This window comes from Labrus mixtus, chromosome 20 (assembly GCF_963584025.1).
Source record: "Labrus mixtus chromosome 20, fLabMix1.1, whole genome shotgun sequence".
NCBI lineage: Eukaryota > Metazoa > Chordata > Actinopteri > Labriformes > Labridae > Labrus > Labrus mixtus.
The window spans coordinates 2,770,601-2,795,762 of record NC_083631.1 but is presented as its reverse complement, the minus strand read 5'-3'; the positions used below and the strand labels follow the sequence as shown (position 1 = coordinate 2,795,762).

At 38.0% G+C, this 25,162-nt stretch overlaps 1 protein-coding gene and 1 long non-coding RNA gene across 2 annotated transcripts in view; one reads left to right on the top strand and one right to left on the bottom strand.

Moving 5' to 3' along the window:
- gcgra (glucagon receptor a) overlaps nt 1–12,438 on the bottom strand; it is a 45,150-nt gene extending 32,712 nt beyond the window's left edge. Inside the window, exon 1 of the mRNA XM_061026388.1 lies at nt 12,143–12,438. The gene's annotated coding sequence lies outside the window, so the exon portion shown is untranslated. The remainder of the gene's footprint in view (nt 1–12,142) is intronic.
- An 8,720-nt stretch (nt 12,439–21,158) lies between these two features.
- On the top strand, nt 21,159–24,978 carry LOC132954583 (uncharacterized). The gene is made up of 3 exons (XR_009665785.1): nt 21,159–21,175; nt 23,996–24,237; nt 24,651–24,978. It is a non-coding gene; the product is annotated as an uncharacterized LOC132954583 (long non-coding RNA).
- The last annotated feature ends 184 nt before the right edge of the window (nt 24,979–25,162 follow it).

The following is a 25,162-nucleotide window of genomic DNA, read 5'->3' as shown; positions in this document are numbered from 1 at the left end:
GGGCACTGTATGTTTGAAAAATGTTGTGGAATGTCAGCTCACTGTGTGTATACCACTGAATTATTTATGACGCACGACCAAAGCTCACAATGTGCTCACACTGCAGGGTCTGATTGTCGAGCGCGACTGTTGAGTGCTCATGCTGCACGAGTTTAATTGGGACAAAGTATAGACAACTGTCAGTAAAGTTTAGATCTCCTTGTATTTCAGTTGTCTCATAAGTATGACTCAAAAAACACCGTCAACATCCCTCTCACTCTCTCTCACACACACACACACACACACACACTGTGCATCACCAACACACAAAAGCTAACTAGCAAGCTAAATCCCCCAATAATATTCCCTTGGCAGCTGGAGCTCCACTGCTATTTCCTGACAATGTCTCTCTCGTTCATATCTTTAGTGAAAGGAGGGGGAAGACACATCAAACAGGCATGTCTGCTGTTGCCACAAAGCTTTTAAACGCTGTCTGCTTGTTCAGTTGCAATTAGAAAAAGGGAGAAAGTTTTTGCTGCACTCTCATTGTTTGAGTGTATGCAGTCGTACAACTAAAATATTAAACATGCCAGAAAATCATTCTAACAAGGTTAATATAAGTTGTGATTTTGGAATCGGGTCAAAATGACAGTGTTTTCCCTGCTTAAGGCGAATGCCAAAAAGAGCAATAATTTAAGTTAGTCAGTTATAAATCTTACAGGGGAATGTGCTCTACCTTCATACTTATCGTTTAAATGGAAAAAGAAAACAGAACAGAAAAAAAAACAATAGTTTCCAGTTGAGCAGTTGATGAGGCTGCTGATGTATGTGCTCTGTACTGTGATAATAGGCCTTGTTGGGGAGCAAAAGGGAGCTTCACTTGACCTTCGACCCACACACGTTGCGAGGGAGGTGGTGGTATTTTTAGTACTTCACAAACATGGATCTGAACAAACAGAAAATGGCTCAATACCGTTACCCCCTCCAGGGTTTACAAAGCAGTTCAGAGAAAAGCAAAACCTTGTTGTGAGCTTTTATTTTTCAAACCCTTTGCTGATATTGATTCTCCTGCGATAGATGTTTTTGTTCCTGTCTCCACCCTGCATGAAAATGTCTCTGTGTGCACTGAAGAGGAATTTACTTCCCACAGGACACACAGGTTAACTCCCCCAACTGAGATTGCAAGTGAACACAACTGCCACCTTTCAAGCTTGCAAACCTGATTCCCATCTTGAACCCTGAACGGTCACATGCACATGGCCCCTGTTCAGTCAACACTGGAGCATGTAGGTTGGTCATTAGTGTGTAATCATATAAGCCAGTTTGAGCCTGATTGTGTGATTTATCTTTGCGCAAAGACAGCAGTGATGTGTTTCCATCATCACAACCCACTAACATCTCTTAACCATACATGACTTGATCAGAGATAATTCAAGTCACGACCTCCTGAGCATGGGGTTACATTCCTCCATCAATCTACAACACATAAGCTCCTGCTGGATTTAAATGGCAGGTTGATTTTCTGCATTTTCTTTTTACCGGAGACCATAAAAATGTAAGAACTAACATATGGGAGGGAGCACTAAATCATTATCTTTCAAAGAGTGTTAGCTCTCCACTCCCACTCCCATGCACTGTTCATTTTATGTGATATATGAGTGTTTACTGTTTAACTGTAGAGTGAATTTATTTAATTCATTTACGCAAAAAATATTCAGAAAATGTGCAAATGAACCACAAAAAGGAACATCCACATCCATGTCATCCCCCACTCTCTCCCCAATGTTTCTTCTCTTTCTTCAGCTGTCCTATCTAAAAAAGGCAAAAATGGCCCAAAAATAACAACAACAAAAAAGAAGTTGCAGTAGATTTCAAGAAATCCTTGTCTTGCAATTTGAGGGCACCAAATAGTCAAATTTGATTCAAACTAAATATTTTTGCCAAGATTAACAAACAGTATGGAATATGTTAAACCAGCCATGCCTGTTTTATGGGGCTGTCAAACAATTAAAGCTTTTAAACGTGATTAATCACTAAATTTCAATAGTTAATTGCGATTAATCCCATTTTTAATCGCCTGTATGAAATTCCATTATTTCAAATTAAAAAGATAAAAATTGTTATGCTAAAATTATCTGCTGTTTGAATTCAACCCTGCTTTTATTTTGAAATTCATAAAGTAAGGACCTTCTGGAAGATGGACCGTTACTACATGAACTTAACCATAAAGGAACTTGTTGAGGATCAAAAGCTTAATTAAAACAGGGATGATAAAAAGGTGAAATGCTCGATGTCATAAGGTGGATATGACTTCTGACTCGTCTGAGAGTTTGTTAAAGTGAAACGAGTTCCTTTCCATCACTCTGACTACAGCGAGGGACAAAATAGCATGCGATTAATGGCAATTTAAAAAAAATGTATGCATTAATTTGAGAGCTAATTAATCATGATTAACTTGTTAATGCTGATAGCCCCACTTTTTTTATAATGCCCTTTCATACAATGGATCTAAATGTGTCTCACTGTAAATCTTTTGCAGGTTTTTTCACCTCATAGTAAATTTTAAAATGAGTTCAGTGCCAGATCTGTCAAAGCCTTATGTATAAATAAAAACAGACACTTCAGGGAATGTCTGTAACATCATGTTAGCTGTGATTTAAAGAGTCAGGTATCAGGATGACCTCTGTTTCTATCACACAAACTATTCATCTTATCCTCCTCTCTGTCATGCACTTTGTATTTGGCATTCTTTCCATTTCTGGTGGGTTTTTTTTTTAACAAAATGTGGAGTTTAAAGGTTGTAGTCATTTTGTTCTCTGTGTTGGTGATTTGATATTATATTTCCTTGCATTGAAATGCATATAAGATACCAACTGTATGTTACAATGTCTAAAAATTACTGTGCTCTCTTCCCTTTAAATGATGAGTTATTTCAAAGTGTATTGTTATTGGCATCTGATTTTACAACAAGAAGGTATTGATTATAACTAATGGAGATATTGATTTCTTGTTCAACAATACCTGCTCCATCAATCAGACAGTCGACTTCAAACCCCTTCAAATACTCCCTGTGGGACATGAACTGGTTAATTGAAGAAGTGTTTCATTTATCCAGGGCCGGAGGGGGAAGTGATGGTGAATCTTCATGCTGTGAGGCTGAAAGAGCAAAGCTCTGACAGAAACAGGCATGATAAGGCATTGTTTTTCCAGAACTCTGCATCTCTAGTTCTGTTGTGTTTGCTTCATTAGAAAGGTTGCTTATGCGGAGATGTTGTTATGTTTTCCGACTGAAAATGTATATTAAAACAGATCCAAAAAACCTTTCAGACACTCACTGTGGACACAATTTGAAGCTCAAGGGCTGATTCCTTTTGAGCAGCCCTGCAGAAACAATTGAGCCTGTCCACCATGAGGGCACGTACGGCTCTTTCAGCCAGTCAGAGTGATTAATCTTGTCGTTTTCCTGCAGAGCAGGCAACATCAAAACATTGTCTGGATTTGTTCACAGGGGCAGGAAGGTAAGCTGTTGGCAGCCACCCAGTTAGTGATGGAATGTGCTTCACTGTATCAGATTCAGGTCCTCAGAGGAGAGCATGGTGGAAAGAGAACGGGCGCTGCTTAGAGTCCAGAGTGCAATATCAGGATACCGCTCAGATTGGCCAAGGGGGAAATGGTTTCAATAAATTAATGACCTAACAATAAGAAGCATAGCTGCAAAAAATACAAAACACATCAGTATATGTTGGCTTATTTGTGATGCATCTTTAAAGGAAGAAAATGCGATTTTTCATGATGAAATGTAGCAGAAACCAAGTATATCCTCTGAAAATAACTCTGACTATCTACAATGAGTGTGACACCCGAGTCCCGCTGTCTGTGATGTTGTCCAAGCCGTATCTACATCATGTTTACATGGACAGGACGGCCGGCCGGCTCATCATCTTGTGTATAAAAGTTGTTTAATTGAGGGACTAGAGAAAAGAATAATACGATACTGTACTCACTGCTTATTTGAATGTCACGTAAGTGTTTTTAGATCACGGTCATTTCGGGTAAATTTACATGCAGTGTGAAGATACGAGGAAACTATAGAGCGCTAGCATTAGCATGCTAACACAACAATGCAGCGCAAGTTATTTTGGTTTCATTCTGGTGCTCAAGGGCGACATCTGCTGGATCAAAAAGTTGCATATTCTTCCTTTAAAAAAAGTGTTGGTCCAATGCCCTCTATATGGGCTATACATTTGGATGAGTATCATCCATACAGACGTCGACTGATTCCATGATTTATAAGCCTTAAAAAGAAACTTGTTTCTGCATGAAATCAATTCTTCATACACTCTTAGAAATTCCCCCTGTTAAAAAACGGTAAACAACTGGCAGTAGGGTTGCCAGGAAGTTACTGTAAAATTAACGGTATATTGCTGTTGCTGAAATTTACAGTTTTCTACCGTTTTTGTAAATACAGCAAAAAGCTGTTATTTTAAACCTTAACAGGAAAATACTGTTGAAAGAATTAACTGTTTAATACTGTTCATTTACACTTCTTCACAAGAGGTATATTTGCAGATTTTTACTGTGAATTGTAAATACTACACCTAGCTGTTGATTCATTTCCTTCTATCAAAATGGACACAATATATTTATTTTCTAAACCTAATGATTTGATAAATAATTCCTTGCATGTCAGGTTATAAAACACCATGTTTTAAAATAATAAATAAACAGAGCCTTTAAAATGGCAACTTAAAATGTTAAGACAAATAATCAAACTTCAAACTGTCTTCTCAAACCATGTCTGTCTTTATTGAAACTGTAACAAAAACAAAGAAAATACACTTTAAGAACATGAAGGTTAAATAGGCAAAAAATCTAGCACAAATATTTATATTAAGACATTTAGCAAAGGCCATTTCCAATGTATAAAAAGTGCATAAAAGAGTTTTGGTAGATACATTTTAAACAGAGAAGTGAAAACTGTTATAGTTTCATAACTGAATAAACAACCTGTCCTCTGAGGGAAACTGGGTCCCTGGACCTGCACCTCCCTCTGATTTCTCCTTCCAGACTGAAAGTGCCACAAGGATTCTGTAAAGGGAAAAAACAACATTAGAACAAAAGCAGCTCCAGCTGAACAGTGAACATTATCATATGGACAATCCTTTCTGAATATTCTCCATATACAAAGAAGTAAAGTAAAAGTATGAAGTAAAACTAGTATGAATAAAAATAAGTCCTGGAATTACTTTAAGTACATGAATTCAGGATGTATGGCAGCAGCTTTATGTGTTAAAACAGTAAAAAACAAAAAACATGCTTCAGGTCCATTCTGACAGTCTCACTAAAGTTTCCTTTTATACATTTTCAAATACTGTATATTATACTATTTATACTATGGCCATATTGCCTAGTAGGCCCAGCTAATCATCATTTCTAATTCAATATTTAATCAATAGTCAGTGTCAGTTGAAGCTGAAACAAAGAAAAGGGGACTGTTTATGTTAGCTAACCTTTCCATTCTAGTACAACCAGGCAAGCAAGTCAAGTTCATTATAGCCCACTTAGTTAACCACATAACAAGAAAATGTTTTGTTTTTTGTCCCATTTAGCAACTGTTAAGATCTGTATTTCAAGCTAATGTTAGCTGGCAAAGAATTCACTCACTGCGTGTGTGTCTGCCTGCAGTGTTTCTGTGTAATTTCCAAATCTAGCTAACCTTAATACAAATGACTTCAAACTTAGTAAGTGATGGTTTTTGCCTATTCTAACTAGCAAAGCAGTAAGGCACTCACCTCTTAATTGTCAGGATGGAGATGGTTGACAATCTGGCAAAGCCAACTCCACTGTCCTTTCAACCATGTGGTCTCAACTTCTTTTCCCCAAAATGCATTGCAAAAACTACGGTAAATTACTGTTTTGTTTCCTTCAAGCAATAATACAGTAAAATATTGGCGATTGTTTCATTCATGTTTACAGGAAGAAAAAACACGAGACTACAACAATGTGTACAGCATGCAAAGCTTCCGTTTCTAGATGTAGCACTCTTGTTTCCATTAAGGGTTAGTAAAATAAGTCAACAGCTGTTTAACAATAATATGTTTTGTGTGTGTTTGCACTAAAATGAAATCTTCAGTAACTGCTGATACACATGTTCAGGTGTCCCAATTATTACAAAGAAGGAGCAAATACTATCAGAAGATCTCTGAATAAAAACAACCTTTGACATCCCGAACATTGAGAAATTGTAAAAGTCACTTTCAACTGTTCAACAGCTGCTTTCTGCTGCTCAAGGAAGAAATGAAACAAATCAGTAATATGATTTTCCTTTATAGTTAAACAGCTAATTTTGAAGAGGTTTCATTCAACTTGACAGTTGCTTTGGCACACTGTTAGGTGTACTTGGGATGATTTAATTTACTCCAGCGTTATCCGTTTAACCTTGCACGTGCCTGAGAGAAGGAGGGCAAAACACACCAAGAAATTGTGTCTCGCAGCAACATGGGAGTCGATGTCTATTGAATTAGCAGTAGATATTTCCTGCCACTTTCAGGGGCGGGGGGGGGGGGGGGGGGGGGGGGTTATCTGGTCCTTTCAGATGTGTGGTGTAAACTGTGTATCTGTACGGTCAGGACGGTGTGTGTCTAAGTGACCGGAAGAAAAAGAGTGCATGCAGGTTCTGCTACCTGTGCAAGGCTACAATATTAACTAAATATAACTGGAGCTCCGAAATGGGTTTAAATATGTATTTTTGTCTTTTAATCACCTCAAGTTGGAATTGGAGATTTTGTTTACTCATACGCCTTTGAGTGTGAGTGTGTGTGTGTGTGTGTGTGTGTGTGTGTGTGTGTGTGTGTGTGTGTGGGGGGGGGTGCTACGAGCTGGATGGCACACGGGGGTAAGTGGAGCCTAGAGGCGGTATCTGGATGGACCCTCACAATCCAGAGTGACAGCTCTTTGTAGTGGAAGCTATTCTTAGCCCTCCTGGGTCCCTTGTGGGGGTTCTTTTGAATTGGAGCATGTAGAGCTTTACAAGACGTCAGTGGTCACTTGATGGGTGCTGACACCTATTCTCCCCCTCACACCTGTCCAAAGCCCTGGCACAGGCTGTCCAGCATCACAGGATCTACAGATTGTTTTTTCTCCTCAGGTTTGTCTGCTTTGTTTGCTCTCTAAGTACAGCCCGTTAGACTGTTTCTATCTCTGCCTCTTGTCCCTGCTCTTTCAATCTGACCAAATCATGAAAAAGCTAAAGCCATTGTGTTCCTCTTGTCTTATCTTCTGTCTCTCACTTGCTCTCATCTTGTCAGATGACTCATAATCAGGAAACCAAAAAAAAGCAGAGATATGCAACACGGTCTCCTCTCCTCCTCTCTCAAGCTTCCAGTCTTTCTTTTTGTTCACCTATTTTTAACCTCAATCCCGCAGTGTCAATTATGTACTGCTCTTTATCATCATCAACCGACCACAAGCATTAGTTTAGATAAAAGCCTTTCTTCTCCATTTCCCTGGGCTAATGAGATGACAGGCTTTCCTAAGAGCAAAGGTCAAAAAGGCCAAAACAATTGGAGTCAAATACAATGCATTCTAACAACCACAGGCAAACAGAGAAGATGTATTTCACACGTGTACTGACAATCAATTGATCTCTGTACCTACTCTCACACACACACAACAGACACACACATAAACACACACAATCAGCATCACTAATAATAACAAGCTAACTAGCAGCTTAATCATAACAAATAAGAAGAAACATCAAACAGGCACGCTTGCTGTCGCCATGGTGCTTTCAAACGCTGCCTGTCAGTTTGTGCAGCCACAATCAGGGACAAAAAAGCCCTGGACTTGGGGAATCGGGTCATTGCTTTGCTCTCATTGAAGCGTGTGCAGTCGTATGACCAATATTTGAAAAATGCCAGAAATTCACCTGACCATTTGGCAGCAGCTGATTGGGCCTAAATCGGCCGTCATGCACTTAACGACTAACAACATGCGAAAATTGGCTTGAATTCAAAATGAGTGATGTACACTCGGCTTTAGTTACATTCAGGGAAACAAGGTGGGTTAAATTATAAGTCTCAACCTGGTGAACGTCTTGTATTGTTTGACCCATCCATCAACCCCTATCGCAACCACAAACATCTTTTTTGTCTCCCTTTCTACCGGACTTCAGGAAGACTTCCTGTCAGATCTGCTGCATGTCGAGAGCAGCTCTTAGTGTTTAATATTGTTTGGAAAGGGGTTTACATTGGACATACTTGACAGCTTGGTTAAGCTCAAGGAGACCCTATTTTAAATGCATAAGATACCAAAGGGGTGTGACAAAGCGCCTGTATTTGAAAACCTGAATGAGAATGTGACATCCATCTCTTTTTTGACGTATTGCTGATTGAAAGTCTTGTCATATTTCTCCAGCAGCCATACAGACAGAACGCTAAATGTTTACAGACATATGGGGTTGCAGTAGCTCAGTCTGCAGGGACTTGGGTTTAGGGACTTGGTTGTCTAGGGACAACCAAGTCTGGAGATTGGTCTGGTAGCTAGGGCCAGGCATAGACCCCGCCAGGATCCAGTGTATGCTTGTGTGTGTGTTTCAGCCTATTTGTGTGTAGCATGTCTCAATAACAGAGTGTAAAATTTAATTTCCCCTCTCAGGATTAATAAAGTCTATATCTTCTTCTTATTATTCTCATTCTGGCAGCTTGATTATCCAAAACTTGACTCATTACGTTGTAGATCAAAGATGTAAAGGAAGAGCAAATGCTGTGAAGAAGGAGAGCCATAAAGTGCTTTGCAGCCAGCGCTGTGATTTAAGACTGTTTAGTTTGGAAGCATGGCTGAGTGAGGCTTCAAAAGGCATCACCATCTTCTTATTATGTCTAATACTTCTGACTTTTGAAAGATACTTGGAAAAAGCAAAGGTTGTTCATTTCGTATTTGGCAGTATAGATAAATTGAGGTTAACTTGACTGCATTAAAGTTCTGACCCCTGAAAGCACTTAACGTTACATGTCACAGTCACCTTTTCAAATCCACTATATAGATGGCAGAGGCTGCAGCAAAGTGCCAAACAGCCCATCAGCACTGATCTTTTCTCACTTTCACAAACATTTATACACCAATGACTTTGCCTTCAAGAGCAATTTTGGGATTCAGCGTCTTGTCCAAGGGCATTTCAGCATGTTGTCTGCAGGAGCTGGGATCTTACTTCTCTTATCAATCGAACAGTTAAAAGATGACCCGCTTTACTTTTGAGCCACATCTGCCCTATAGGGAGTGTATTGAGACATAGAATGAGTCTCTTTTCAATTTGTCATACATGATTATTTCCTGTGCAGTTACATAAATATTTCCATCAAAACTGTTAGTTGTTAGTAAGCTAGTTGCACAAGTTTAACCCTGTTACATAAGTGTGGCATGGTGAGTCAAGAGGTCAAGGTCTAACAGTCCAAAAACATAGTTGAGTAACATCTCAAGGTTCCCCTCTCCAAAACAATTATTGAAAAAAAGGATTGCTTATTTAGTTGCAATGGTTTATATTCTCAAATCAATATCATGAGTGGGTCTGTTTCACTTGATGCCACACACTACTGCCTTTAAAGATGATTCAGTTGTCTTGATGATTGAACAATAACGTTCTGTATCCAATGCTGTTCTTTCAATTTTTAAAATGAATTTAAAGCCCAAGCCCTGGAAAAAGACTTGAGGGCTAACTGGAGAACTAAATGGTGCGTAAAGACTGTCGAGACTGCTCCTTGCCCTGTCAGTATGTAACATTCAGTATTTACTACAAGGGAACTGTAACAGCCTGGTATTACTCAATTCAGACTTACTGTTCATATAACTACTATATATGCACGTGAATATCCTGCTTTGGGTGGGCTCAACCTGACAAAGCACAAATCCACAACTCAGCATTAACTCTCACAAGTGGTTTATACTGTGATTATAGATTTAAATAAGGGAATTCAAAAAACAGCTTTTGAGGTGCTTTAAGTGTATTTACAGACCCACCACAGCCCGAGTTCCTGTCCACATAAACACACTATACCTTACAGACAAATTGTGGTTACATCATAATATAGGATACCAACACTGCTTTGCTCAGGACACAGCAGTACACAGACAGGAGAGCATTTTGAGTATACAGTAAATGCATGTTTCCTCACATGTACTTTGAATTGAAAAGAAATCCCTCTCCAAAGCTGATAAAGCTGTAAAACTGTGGAAAAGCCCTTCTTTGACAGACCTCGGAAAGCTTGAGCCGAACGGTCTCATATGGCGTACAGCACTGACGTACTCTGGAGGGGGAAAAAAAAGATCAGAAAGTACTCTCTAATGTCAGTTGTAGCCCCACAAGCCCAGATCTCCGTCTGAGCCATTTAGCCTGGGAGCAACGTACAATATGCTGCATGCACATGAGGAGGGTCAAATATTCATATAACCTTTTTAAAAGTGCAACAACAAAGCCTATATTATCTTTTTGTTGTTTCATCCGCAGACATAAAGGGAAATCTCGACCTGAAATGTTCACCCTGCTGATTATAAGAGCACTTAAAGAGCATAAGATTGCTTTATGCATCACAACATTACATTCATGTCTATTTTGTATGCATTGAAGCACCTGAGCCATACCCTAATGCTGGTAAATTACCATCCAAGACGCAGCATACAGCGAGGCATCACTCATTCAAGTGGTGTGCACCTGTAGGCACGACAAGGCGGATGCATCTGCTTCATGAAAAAGCCATCATCTCTTATGTCACCAGCAGATGTGTTGCAGTTGTAATGAATATGTTTGTTTAGTTATGTGAGAAGTGTTTACCTAGAAATAAGAACATTTATTAGCCTCATAATCAAGTAAAAGATGCAGCACAAGGGACCAAAGGCACCACATGTTGTTCTCTTGTAACGTGATGCTGCCCAAGTGGGTCTAATTAGGATCAAAATCAGTGTGTTTGTGTTCACTGTTAATGTGTACACAGAGAATCGCTTGTGTCTTAATTCCTTACAATGGGCAACACAGGATGCTCACAGTCCATCTATTGTCCTTTGATAGCATAATGAAGTGAATACATTAACATGTTAGGCATGTCTTGATTAGTAATTGTTTGAAGGTTTGAACGTGTACACAGCCTGGCCTCAGGTGTTTAAAGCTTTACTGTTTCCTTGTTCAGTAACAGAAATGCTTCCTTTGCAGGGAGTGTAGAATAACTCAGTTAGTTAATAAGATAATGTTTGTTCCAGAAACCTCAATTCATTTACAGATGTTGACTTTTGTTTCTGTTCGGAGCATGGATTTTATTCTAAGCTCGGACAGGTTTTCGGTTTGACTGACTGAACCCCTGAAGAGTAGGCTACACTACAGGTGGATACAAAACATTTTACAGAACCAACATCACTGCTAAATTAATCTCTTAAAATATTTAATCAGATTTGTTGCATTTGCTGAACATACTGCAAGTGTTGCTTTATTACCACAATGCAGCTTGATTTATGTTTTACTCCTAATAAAGAACTATTTTAATATGTCGTCAATTAGTTTATAAACAGCCAGACTTGTGTCTGCACTTTTCTGGTGAATATTTCCCTTTTGCAACAACATCCGATCTCGTTATTTAACTGATTTCAGAAACATTGAATTACTGTTGTTGTGAGCAGAGTGGGTCACATTTACCTTGACATCCACTTAGACATAAACACACTTGTGGTTTTGTTAGACTGGGCAGCAGTCCAAGTGCAGATAAAGAATGGTGAGGGTAACACTATATTTAAACAGGAGCGATAAGAGATAGTAACTAGCCTACATTTGTCGGAATTCAGAAAAAAAACGATTCTTAAAAAAAAAATATATATATATATATATATATATATATAGATATTACAAGCCTATAAGCTAGTTACATTATCTTAAAAAGCTCTGAAAAATAGTGAAACCAGAAGCCATAGACAGGCTATTTAAAAAAAAGAAAAAAAACAAACAAGAAATTAAAGTCGCAATTTGATAGAAAAATGTGTTGTGATCTTTTGAAATTAACCTCAGTAGGCTATATGTTTTATTTTGCTTAATTTCCCGAGTAAATCATGACATTTCAGTTCACGTGATAGCTTCATGTGGACATTTCAAACCCACTGAATTAAATCTACAAAATAAATTTACCGGTGACAGCCCGGGATTCCGCTTGCTTCTCCAATCCGTCCTCCACTTCTGCTCATCTTCTGAGCAGCATCTGGTAGATTATATTTCCTCTCAGTTCAAGTGGCTCCGTGTGTAATCCAACTTTCACAATGAAATAACCACCAGCTTTGGCTCCGGAAACAAGTCCCTCGATTCTCTCAGCCACGACTTAAGAAGTCGAGGATTCAATTTAAATTTAAAGGTAAAAGGAAAGACGAAATAACATGTAGGTTGTACAGAAGGTTTTGTAGTAGTAGTTGGCTGACTGAGCGCGAGACGCACCGTGTACCCGTGTGACGTAATAGACAGAGGGGTATCCAGCCCATACAGGGAGCGTGGGTGTGAGTGTGTGAGTGTGTTTGTGTTTGTGTGTGCAAGCATCATTTTGCTTGCAGGATTCTCTCTGTCGCGGTTTGTTTTATGAATAAAACCAAACTGCTGACTGTATTTTTAAGATCACTTGTTTGTCTCTGCTTTTGTTGCTGCTACAGCCTAATTAGCATAATATATTAATGTGATGCTGATTACTTAAAATACAAGTTTGACATTGAAAATACAGCCTATGCTTATTTGTTGCCTGTCTATTGATGAAAAAGTTTGTACTGCGCATGAATAATCTAGCTTTCCACAAGCAGTCATCTTACTTAGCCTAAAGCATATTATTTAACCAAGGGGAACCAAATCTGCCTAGATACCAGCACCTTCAGGTTTATAAATTATTAACATCTTCTACTCTGTACAAAAAGCAATTTCAAGTTCTAAACTAGCCTAAGCTAGTAAGATATAGCTGAAGATATATTGGTAGATTGATTATTTTCAAACTCTTGGGCAAGAACAAGCTGTTTTCCCATTTCTACTTTGCAGTAAGTTGGTCCAATTATAGAGTATAGCATACAGACAAAGTAGTAGTCATTCCTCTTCCAATCCGACTCTCTGCAACATGGTAAGTTCATTCAGAAAAAAAGTCAAACTACTTCCTTGATAGTCCATTATTTGAACAGTTGAAATTTGCCTTTGTGTTTGTATGTTATTATGTGACTTGACTTTGCATTGCCCCTTCAGGACATCTCACATTGATGAGCTCTCAGTTGACATTTCACAAAGCTGTTTTGTGATTTTCTCCTGGATGAGGCCATTTCATATTCTAAAATGAGCAGAACTAATGCATTTATTGAAGGGATTTGGTGCAGCGATAGTTCTTTCCAGAAAATGATAGTTGACTTTGGTATGATCATCACTGAAATGCCAGCTGTAAATTAAAAAAAAAAACCTTCAGATGCAAATGTAATTTATATTGTAAGGAGAACACTGATCATATGAGATATGTGGACTGTGTTGTGACATTAGGTCAGATGGATGTGTTCTCAAAAGATTAGACTGAGTGAGAGCTACTAAAAATGCATGGAATGATGTCAGAGTTTCCTGAATTAATGGGGAAATTTGTGTTTTCCCACCAAATGGCTATATAGTATGGTATATGGCTCACAGTCTGGGGAATTTCTTTGACCCCTATACCCGCAACAATTACCTTGTCTTGCACTGAATTAGATTGCATATCACACTGTGACCAAAATCCCTCCCACCACAAAAAAATGAGGCGTAGGCAGTGGTATGCTGTTCTGAACCAAACACTCATTCTCTTGGAGAAAACACATACAATTGTCAACATGAACTTTCCCCATAAACAGGGTTTAATGACCTTGTGCATGAGTCAATAAGCCCTGCAAGGTTGAAGCAATGATCTACCAACAGAATGAAACTTAAAAAAATATTGTTAAACACAGTTTCCTTCTGTGTATAAAAAAATGTAATGTTATATTAATCATATGTTTCAATTCACATTGCAAAGGAAAACATTAGCACTATCAAATGTCAAACTTTTTCATTCTCTTATTCTTTTTCAACATCAAACATGTTGATTTAGAGATCATTAACTCTTTCCTCTTTTTTTTACGAACTTTAATTTCTCATTGGCAACGGACAGAGTCGCCAGAACAAAGACCGTCACCTGCACATTAAATCAGCCTTACCAGCTTGTTATAAAGATGCCCAGCTTCAGACAGAGGACAAGACTGTGTATCTTCTGTACTCTTGCTGTGAAGATATGCCAAAAAAACTGCTTGACTGAGCTGATGTTAAAAGTCCCTCAAGCTCTCTGAGGTGAGTGTCTCACAAGACACAACAACAGCATTAATCAGACAGGCCTCACTGCCTCGAAATGCTTTTAAATCAGGTGAAAATAATGAAAAGTTCACTCAAGGGCTGGATGTGCATTATTCCCCCTTCATCCCCTGAGACGTTATTAATCACAGCATCTGGATAAGCACATTCATAGACTCTTAATCTGACTTTAAAAATGGAATCCATTTAATTTATCTTCTTTTATTTCATCTTTATTTGTATCTTTCATTTTGCAGAGGAAGTCAATAAGCGAAAAATGAAAGAGGAAATACCAACAAGAATAAAATATGCCTCTGTTTTAACAGAAACCCTCAGGGCTCTGCGGTCTCTTTATATATGCAGGAGGGTTCTGGCTGTTAATGAGAAAAGCCACACAGTGGCAACAGTACAAGTGTGTGGCTGCATGTGTGTTTGAGGCAGGAGTACCCAGACCTTCCAGCAGAGAGAGCCAGTGCTACAATGCCCACACAGTAAGACCTAATATTTACAGTCTATGAGTAAGACACACAACTGACTAATTACACAAAGATTCACCATTATGACATGTGAAGTCTACATTTAAATGGAATGAAAGGCACACAAAGATATTGTTGTAATCTCCCTTCCCCTTAATTTTCCCTTCTGTCCCTGCAGGCTGAAATCTCCCCTTAACTGCATTACAACACACGCATCTGCCAGCAATGCAGAGGGTTAATATTTGAAGAGAGATTAGTCCTTCTGCAAAAGGTAATGTAAACACTGGATGTATAGTTAAGATTCATTTTGTGTTTTCTGGTGTGGAGCCTCTCTAGATTACAAAAAAACAAACTTTGTATGCTAGATAACAGAGCAGGTTTTACAAGGCTGCAACAACTGTTGAGTCACATAAAAAACTCAAGTGTCATTCAGTCCTAACACACGACCACCCTGCACTACTGTTGTATTTATAGACGGTAAAAATAACTTCAATTGTTGTCAAGGTATCTGTTTACATCTTCAACAGCTTATGGTTGACACATTGTTTACAGTGTTGGGAACGATCAGCGCTGAGGTGGAAAAAGGGTTTTAAAAAAAGCAAGCTGGCATTGGAAATAAACATTCCGGGATGCTGTACATAGAAGTGTGTGTTGTGTGTTTGGGTCAGCCGGGGTTTGTCCTCTTCTCTTTTTAGAGACAAGTTTTTGTTTTCAGAGTCTGGTCACGCTCTTTGAGTCTGGCTATTAAACTGGCATTTGGCAGGATTGCATATTCCAAGCAAGACAATGAGATCAGTGCACTGTGGCATCCCGAAGCTCTCTCATGGTACTGAACATGATTGGAAGCTTTTGAACTAATGGGCTGCTATTGTTCTTAATATACAGTAAAGCATTGGGCTTACATTCTGGTTAATCAGAGCAGATATGAAGTCTACATGCATGGGGGTCAAATTAAGTAACAATGAATGTCATCCTACTGAACGTTTCATGCCACCTCCCTCATTAGTTAACACGACGTTATCGTCCATTCATGTAGTTAAGGATTATAATAAGAGAGCATCAATAAGGCCTTTGTCACAGTGCCAACATAATAGGCTCCAATTAGTTCAGAAACTTTTATATTTCTATAAGCCAATCAAAACTCTTTTAATTCAAATTCTTTTTTTGCATTCATATCTGTAAAACTTTATCAAGTCCATGTTGCTTTTTGAGATTACAACTGTTTCCCTTGATTGAGCCACTTTTAAAACTCCTTCTCAAACTATAGTTTATAAGAAGAAGTCGCAGTGCAACAAACAATATTTAGGATTAAAGATCAGTTTAAGCGTACACATTTAAAGGTTGGAAAAGTGATTTGTTGCTTTGAATCTAAATAAAAGTTTGCCTCTTTCACTCTTACGGATGGCCAGTGTGACCGCGCCTGGTCACACTCATATAAGTCATACAGTCTCACTCATATAAGATAAGATCAGATAAGATCATACTTTATTGATGACTTAAATTCAAGTGTTGCAGCAGTAAAAGACAACAACAAGAACATGCAGATGAGTACTAATAAAATTAGAATATATAGGAATAAAATAAAAATAAAGATAAAGGTACTATGTATTTACAACTTTTATAAGCAAGAATTAAGTAAACTATACAACAATTAAAATCGTAACAATACACTAAAAAACTATACAATATATGCTATACATATAGAAGCTCTATTAGACAGAATAAGCTGCAAACCAAAAGAATAAACTTCCATAAGAGTCCGTAGTGGAAGAACAAGTGTAATGGCATCAGGTCAGTGACGTGTGACGCAATGGAAAAGCACACATTCTTTCCCAAACAACCTGGGGTGACATATGAACATCCAATGAGTGTATGTTTCCATTCATGCCTTTGAGTGTGTTCGGAAGATGGCCTGAGTGTTGTGCAGCCAGATCCCCATCAGCAGCAGCAGCAGCAGCAGCAGTAGTAGTAATCGTGTCAGGGTGTTCAGAGAGGAGCTGATAGAAGTACAGTCATGCTGAAAGACTATCAGCTCTGTTCTCACTCTAATACCTCTGACAGCCAGCATGACTCCCTGGGGTGAGTCTGTGACACGGACCTGTGTGGGAGGCACCACTAATACCGACTCTCTTTCTATAGTAAACCCTGACTGAATGCAGGCTGGGCTTATGTACCTAGAATAACTTCTATGAAGACAGAGTGGCTGTAACATTTATAGGTGGAAAAATGGTTTCTTAAGCTATAGAATAAATATATATCCTCTATGGATGGAAAGCTCTGTGTTTCTTGACAGAGCAACTCAAAACGGTGTATAATTACGTTGAGCTGAGAGCAGTAGCAGGTGTTTATTTCTGTGGTCTATACAGAAGCACAATGGAGCCCAGCAGCCCATGTTCCAAAGTTTAAAAATAGCCATTTGCTGGGTGGCCTTATCAGACTATTCACACAACTACTGACCAACATAGCTACACCTTCACTACCCCCTTTGCCCTATAGTTTCACACTTAAAGCCATGCCAGCTCTCTTTTACATCCATTACTTCCAATAACACAATCAGCAGCATCATTAAGGTGTTTTGTTTTTTGTACAAAGTGGATCAAAAATCCATCTAAAATGCTTAAAAAGCCTTAATTATAGCTCATCATCAAAAGGGTCTTTGTGTTTTTTGTAATTCCACGTACATTTGGGGCTCATTGAAATGTTGCCTGTGTGCTAAAGTGGCTCCATAATTGCAGAGATGAATTAAAGTCTCAGATGGATGCGCTCTTTTGTATATTTCGGACAGACTACCACTCCCTCCATGTTGGACTGCTCGAACAATCAAGTAATCCTGCAAAGAGTTGCTAACAGCTTTTGTGAATCCTGTCATTGCTGCAAAATAAAAACAATGAAATGCCTGGTAAGTAGTGGAAATTCTTTGTCAGCACGATTTCATCTATTTTGCTGCTCGGAAATACAATATCCAACAATTAAAAACAGAAGAACAGCATTTTCCACACTTCCAATAATTGCTGTATTGACTCAAATCATGACCATCTACTCTGTAATTAGATTAATCACTCAACCAAACACAGCTTAGCCACTACTTCAAATAACAGGCTCAGTCTGAAAGGGATCACTGAGAACTCAATGACGTATTGTAAGTAGAAAGAGAAGATAACAGTACACACAAATGGATATTTGGGATAGTCTTCATTAATAGTATATGAACAGATTAACACTGTCCATCATGCATTATTCATTTTATTTTCATGTAAACATTGCTGTCCCGGGACGCTGGTGGCGCAGTGGTTAGTCAGGGCGCAAAGCGGGCTATAGTCCACCAAGCAGGCGGCCCAGGTTCAAATCCAGTCTGTGGCTCCTTTCCCGCATGTCATTCCCCACTCTCTCTCTCTCCCTGATTTCCAATTCTGTCCACTGTCCTATATCTCCAATAAAGACATAAAAAGCCAAAGAAAAAAACATCACTGTCCCTTTATTCTCCAAATGATGTATGACTACAACATGATCTCAATAGAGGCTTGTCTTTTTAAGTGACTTTAAAACCAAAGTCACAAAACTCTGCTCGTCTTTGTTTCTCCAACATAAACTGGATTAACCTTTCATTATCACAAATCCCCCGATGTTTATTTTACCCAGCGTCAAATTAGGGCCTCATTCTGTCTCACAGCTGTTAATGCATTGTGAAAACTGAAAACACAAACTACAAATCACATCCTGTTGTCTGATGTCATAATTAATGACATTTAGAAAAGTGATTGCTAATGGAAATTAAATTAAACTCTGGAGTGTTTGTTTGTAAGTGAGCTGCCCGAAGATGAAAGAGTCATGATTAAGGTACTGACTGCATGTTGAGTGGAATAATTGTAATAACAGGGATAAAGCTGGTGGGATGCCCATTCTTTTTATTTTGGCTACAGGCCATGCAGCTTATTTGCATACATCAAAACTCCAGTGGCTGCACACCACATGCAAACGCCTATTTATCATCCGGAGTGCAGCACAGGCAGTTTGTAGTGACATTCATACTAGCAGAAATTAAAACAACTGCTGCATATATACAGAGAAAATCTGTTTGAAGTATTCACTTTACTACACCCTTTTATTAAATCAAACCAAACAAAAGTAAAAAAAAAAAACTAAAAAAAGTTCTTGAGCTGTCCAGTGATTGATTTTAAAGACATATAGGAAAAGTTGTGTTCCCTTTTTTTCTACTCCCTCTCTCTTTGTGTTGTTTCTTCTTTTATTCAGCAGGCTTTATGATTAATTGAAGTTTCTCCTTTTTTTTTTCAACTTCCAACTTGCAGTCTCCTGGCAGACGTGATACATGATGGTTTCTGTTCCTGCAATTCAGAAGTTCAATTTCATCCCTCACATCCATTACAGAGAACAAAACAACAAAAAAGCTGTTGTGTCGTTTGGTATTGTATCTGATCATAAATCATAGTATCATATTGTGTCATATTGTATTGTACCAAGTCGTATTGGATATTAGTGTGTAGTATTGTATGGTGTCATGTTGTATCGTATCATATCGTATTGTATCGGATCTTAGTGTGGTGTATCGTATCGTACCATTTCATGTCACATACATAAAAAGAACAACATGACACATGGCGGTTGAAAACAGGACATGTGATGGTTAAAAACAGGGCACATAACTGTCAAGAACAAACCTTTTAAGAACCAGTTGTGTTTAAGAGCAGAGTATAACTGGGAGAAGCCTCTGCATCCCGTTATGTAGCCCTCTTTTTTCAGAAGTCACCGCCATCTTTTTATGCAATTACATACTTTTGTTTGAAATAAAATGTGGAAATCCATCAAAGAGTTGTTATTGACTTGCACAGGTTGTGAATCATATTTCACCACATGTTTACTCTCATTATTGTTGTGACTTTTAATGGAATTATACATGAATTATTCTATGAGGGTGTTGACGTGTGTTTAAGATTTCACAAGCATACTTTCTGCACAGTGTCAACTATTACTCATGTTATATTTATGGTGGTGGTATCTTATTCTATTGACTGGAGAGAAAGATACAAAAGATGTCGAATCCTGACTGATGGCCCTTACTGTACACCGCCTGCTGCATTATACAACAATATATTTGATTTGAAACAGGAAATGCAAGGAAGCAGGAGAAATGTCTTAACAGCATGATGATTTTTACCGTGTGTTTATGTAAGAGGTGACTCATCTTTGTTACTATTTTATGAACCATGAGCGGACCAGAATAATGTTCTGCAGGCCAGTGCTTTAAACAAATGGTTCTTGATTTTTAATCCTTAGAAATATCATCATCAATAGATTTGTCCACAATTAGATTTGGTACATTTTGTGTTTTGTACTATTTAATTATTTTGGTTCTTTATAAAGACGATCTTCACTGAATGTGTAACTGTATGTACTTCACTCTGAGTTGGTTGTTGCAGGTTCCTAATTTGCCTTTGCAACACCATCACTGTTGGTGATGAAAGAAGATGAAGTTGCGAGTTATTTGGATTTCAAAGAGAAAGGGGTAGATACAAAAAACAATAAGCAGATCAGATCAGAAAGTACTTTTAATGTCTAACTTCTGCATAATGTGTCATTTACTTGCACACACATGAAGAAATCTGTTATTTAGAGGTGACACACAGAACACATCATTACGGTGGCCGACCGGTTCAACTCCCCGGCAAAGTATGAAACAACCTACCTTAAAGGTCCCATATTATGCTTTTTCTGGTTTTATATGCCCTTTAGTGTGTTTTCCAAGTGTCCTGTGCATGTTTAGGCACATCTATGTGCAAAAATTCAAAGTCTGCGGAAACGTGGCTTCTCCTACCTCCTCCTGTTAGCTGCAGCATTAGCTGTAGTAGAGGAACAAACCCCCAAAAAAAGCTTTAGTTTTCGAGATACCCCTACCCGAGGTAGAACAAAGCACAACCATATTTTTTCATACCTTGAACATGTCTAGTTTATGAAACGGATGGTTGTATAAAAATATTTTACTGCAAAATAACTTTTTTGGGATGTTTTATGCATTGTTCACAGATAGATATTATCTGTTACACAAAACATATTGTACTTTAAATGGTACACAGCCAAATGTAGAAAACACAACCAAATATATACAATAGAATAGACTGCAGATGGGAAAACTTTACGCAGGCATCACAATTAATTGCTCACCCACTGGCTTTAGTCTGATGAGCATTAAGCGTCTGATCAACATTGCCCTGCCTCCAAAGATAATAGCCCCCTTCAGATTCTACATTCATATGCAACAATCTATTCTAAGACAAATGACAACATATAACCAAACACACAAGTTTTTTGTTTTAAAATACATTTAGCTATGTTCTATTGTCTGTGGCTGGATTGCCTGTAGATGGTAATGCCTTTTCCTTGCATTTTGTTGTGTTGGCTGCATGTGGTTATTGTGTCAGTAATGTCTACTTTTTGTTGCCTTGTCTTTATTTTGCTGTATTTGATTGTGTTGAATGTATTTCTACAATTCTACAATTTATTTAGCAGACACTTTTATCCAAAGCAACATACATCAGAGAGTAAGTAAAATAAAAGCGAGGATCTAGAGCGAAGGAAGACGATGTCAGTAAGTGCAAATGAACAGCTTTAAGTCAGATCGGACACAAATGCTGACAGGCAGTGCACAGAGGCAAAGCACAGCATTGACAGCTGTTCTTGGGAGCTCAATCAGTATATAAACCATCTTAAAATCATGTTTATCAAACAAAAACCATCGTCATTACCATCATCATCAATAATAATTAGGTTATGTTGTCTTCATTTAGTTGTGATGTCTTGATTTAGTTATGGTGTCTTGATTTGGTTATGGTGTCTTGATTTGTTTTGTGATGTCTTGATTTGGTTGTGTTGTCTTTGGTTGTGTTGTCTTGATTTGGTTGTGGTGTCTTGATTTGGTTGTGTTGTCTTTGGTTGTGGTGTCTTGATTTGGTTGTGTTGTCTTGATTTGGTTATGGTGTCTTGATTTGGTTGTGTTATCTTTGTTTGGTTGGTTGACTTTGTTGATGGTTATTTTCTGCAGCAATTGTTTTCTTAAAGCTCCTGGGAGGATTGTTTTAGTTGGTTATGGAGCTCACTTAAACTTAGACTGATATCTTTAAATGGTTTACAAAAGCAAACAAGACCTTAAGATAGAAGATATATTTTTTTCTGCGACGTTTTTTCGACGTTTTCGTTACTGCGTTACACACCATCTTCATATGACTGAAATACATTTAAAAAAAACCACAAGGCTGTATAGCCGATATACAAATAGACTATATGAAGTATATTTAATTTCTAAGAACTCAAGGTTATATATATCAATATTCTTTTTTAGTTCATTAATATTTCACAACTGATGGCAAGACAATGCTTTAATTTTTTAGAATGAAATAAAAACAATGTCATAGGTGACAATATTGTTGAAAGCATATAAATCATTAAGATATAAAATATGAGACAAAATGTATTAGGAATAACTATAAAATGTTTAATTATATATATATATTACAGAATACAATTATATTGTGTCTTGTTGTTCAGTCTTAATCAATTGTTTGTGGCCACCTCCTCCCACATACACATCCATAGGGCCCCATTGTACCAGGTCGCCCTGAAATCCTGGCTGCACTAGTTTCCTGTTAGGGGCTGGTGACAGCATAGGGTCAAGTGAAAAGTCAAAAGAAGATAAAAATGACATATTTTAATGTTTGGTGTCCTTACTTAAAAAATTACAGACTTTGATATACATACCTTTTGAATTTTTGTTTCAATTTTCAATTTCCGCCTAATCTACATGTGTGTTTAAGTGTGAAGAATTCCAAAATTGAAAATGGTATTGATAAAAACTTCGCTTAACTGTTACTAATATCTATCTGTGAACATCCTGTCCACATTTGGTGAAATTCTGATTCTGATTCCCAGAGATACATGTGATAAGGCTAGAGCTGTCCCTTTTGGAGAAGCCCTAATTTTACCTATTTTCGTTTTTTGGTAAGACGCATAAAACATCCAAAAAAAGTTATTTTGCAGTAAAATGTTTTTATACAACCATCCGTTTCATAAACTAGACATGTTCAAGTTATGAAAAAATATGGTTGTGCTTTGTTCTACCTCGGGTAGGGGTATCTCAACTTTTAGGGGCCCAAGTACCTCTACTACTGCATGTAACGCTCGGTTCTAGTCCCCCTCGATAAAAATTTGTCAGTCCGATGTCATTGTCAGTGTGAGATCACGCTCATTGGCTTGTTGTGGCAAGCCCTGCAGCTCATGTTGAAATTTCCGAGAAGCGTGCTGAGCAACTGACCAATAACGACAGAGCGGATCGGCAGACCAATCAGAGCAGACTTGGCCCACGTGGGGTCTAACAGTGTGGGCTCAGCAGAGTGCAGCTGACGGACTCAGAGCGTAGAGGGAGCAAGGAGGAGCAGTACTTGAAAACAGACACTTTTTTCAGACTTTATCTATTGTGAACGTACAAAAGTAGATACATTAAATATACGAACTCCAAAAAGGGCAGAATATGGACTCTTTAAGAAAAACGCTGCAAATTCAAAAGCAGATACAAAAGTCCAAAACAAATGAAACGGCTGAAAGGAAAAAATATATTGGTTAAAAAAATGTATACAACCTGACTAATCTCAGACTGCCCTGGGGGAGTTTAACATTGTATAGCCTAAACATAACATTATTTTATAATTAAGTGAAACCCTGCTCTCCTCACTGAGTTATCTCAAATGAAGCATAGACCACTACTGCCCCCAGAGACCAGAAAGAGTAAAAGCAACCTAATAAGACTACCACATTCTGTTCGACTGTTTTGTCCGGTCATTTTCACATCAATAAGAAAATTAATCAGGTGGCATTTTTTCTTTGTGTTCCCATGGGAACGGGGCTCATAGTCACCCAAGCAGGGACTAAAATTGAATTAAGGACCTTGTAAAACAATCTATCTAAATACACCCTGATATAGACTCACACAGAGACTTCACACCTTTCAAACACTATATATTTTCACATTCATATCATATTAAGTTGTGAACTGATGAACACTTCAGATGGACTCTACAAGCTCTGCTCAGGCTGTGTGATTTCAAATAAAGAGCAGGTGTGCTTTTGACCAAACAAGACGTTGCTGACATTTATATTTTCCTTATGCACGTATGTTCATCTTCTCTTGTAACAGGACGGGAAGGATGAAGTGAGTGATGATGACACATATCACTGGAGGAAACCCACAGCATCATAGCCAGACCGGTCCCATGATGCTCCCTGAATCCACCTGTCAAGCCCAGACTGACGACCCAGGAGACAAGGGAGCGAGAGAGCGGTACTCGTTCTTATAACCTCTGGCACAGTTTTACAGACGTAAACAGCTCCCTTACTTAAGAACAAAAAAAAAATAGGGCAACACAGAAATACTCCACAGTAAGTAAAGTTCATGCATTAGAACAAGTATGAGAATAGAGGAATGAAATGTGCTCTGAGCCAACAATAAAAAAGTGAAGTAGCTTGAGTTACTATGACATTGTTAGTAGTGATGCATCTATCTGTAAGCAGTGTTAAAAGGTGAACAGCGAGCCAGTTTAAACTACATTACATTGCATTAGAGAGGAAAACCACTTGTATTTTTTTACATTAATTGTAAAGTATTGGATTTTCTTTTCTTTCTGTTTTGTCCTTTGAAGAGTTAGAATTGATTTCATTGATTGAAAACCTCCTGAGACTGATATGTTGTGAAGCTGTTTTTTTGTTTTGAAATGACTGAGAAGTCGAGGTGTAGAGCACTTAGAGGCATCACAATAACAAACACACAACTTAGAGAGGCCCTATTCCCTCAGGACATCAAAAATACTGCAGAAGATCCTCCCCTCCTGGTCAGCGTCAAATCTAGGACATGGTGGAGAACTTATAAAGGACTCCTGCCATAAAACGCGTTAATGTTTGATACACACTGTATCACACTTACGACAGAAGAATATTACACATCGGTGAGTGAAAATAATATTTCATTATGTAAAATTGGTTTAATTTTAAGCTGTATTTATTTATTACCATTAACATAATAATAATAATGCATGCATCTCGTCTACATTTATGTTCACCTAAAGAGGGGGTTTACTCCTTTTCACAATTCATTTTGGATGAATGAGTGTGTATGAGTGGAATTTAAGTGGGCTCCCACTCAAAGGTAAGTATGCATAGAATATCATTTTCAGTGTTGATATATAGTCTTAAGTTTTAAGTCTTATAAAGTTCTAATATCTTTAGTAAGAACCATGCTTTTATTTTGAAATACAAAGAAAATAAAAAGAGACAGAAAGTTTTTATTTTGAAGTAACTGCTAAAGGAT